This window comes from Parasteatoda tepidariorum, chromosome 6 (genome assembly GCF_043381705.1).
Source record: "Parasteatoda tepidariorum isolate YZ-2023 chromosome 6, CAS_Ptep_4.0, whole genome shotgun sequence".
Classification (NCBI taxonomy): Eukaryota; Metazoa; Arthropoda; class Arachnida; order Araneae; family Theridiidae; genus Parasteatoda; species Parasteatoda tepidariorum.
The window spans coordinates 93,052,473-93,053,655 of NC_092209.1; positions in this window are offsets into that span (position 1 = coordinate 93,052,473).

The window sequence follows — 1,183 nt, forward strand, 5'->3', positions numbered from 1 at the left end:
CGTAAGAACGAACAAATTGCTGTTATCCTGTAATGGTTAAAAGAACAATTTTTCATAGGATACAAAATTTAAAATGGTACATAAAAAATACGATACGATTTTTGTAAAGATAAAACGTACGCGAGGAAAATTTAGGACATGATTTATCCCCTTTGTGTTTCCTCTGAAAAGGCGTTTTTATTTTGTGCCCTCAGCTTTTTAGCGAAATGCAGTTACGTATACCTTTCTTTTGTTTATTTTGCTACTTTGTTTAAACAAATAGGTGATATGTTTGGTTGAAAAAAAGTGGTTTACCTTTGACAGCTTTGTAAGTGAGCCTATAAAACTAACGGAGAAACAAAACTTCAAGATTTTAATAAATATAAATCTCGCAGTTCTTAAAATAGTTATAAATTTGAAATGAGCTGTGATAATTTAAAAAAAAACATTAGGTTTATGTTGTATTCCCCACCTTTCTTAGTGTTGTCCGCCTTGAATTAAATTTTTTAAGTACAGCTACTGAGTAAAAAAATATAAAAATATAGAAAGAAATACAAAATACCTCAGTTAAATTACGTAATTTCTTTTAACAACGCATCAGGCACTTTACAAACTGCCGATGCCATTTCTTAAAGCACTTACAGGGCTCACTGCCAATAAGCGGAACAAATGACAACGTCAGTTTCCAAAGTGCCGTATTTTCTAATTAGCCTATAAATATTTAAATTTATACGCCCGTGGAGTACGCTTACACCAAGCTTAAACAAATTTACACCTTACGTGCATTATCGTTACTTTCAAAAATACCAATTTTGGCGAACGCTAATACTTAATAAAGCACTTATAGAAATATTTTAAGGTATTTTTGACTTAGTAATATTTTCAAACTGTTTTGACTTAGAAAAGATTTTTTTGTACGTACTTAGAAATATTTGCATGTTGTTTGAACTTTTAAAAATTCTAAAGTTGCTTGAACTTTGAAAATATCTAAAGTTGTTAGACTTAGCAATATTTTCAAACTATTTGTACTTAGAAAAATTCAGATGTTTTTTGCACTTAAAATATGTTTTAATTGCAAAAAACATCAGAAGGCCGTCTAGGCCACATCTAGGGCCATGTTGTAATACAGAATATTGAATTTGAATTTTATCATTTTAACGCTATTCAAAACAATATTATATATATATATATATATATATATATA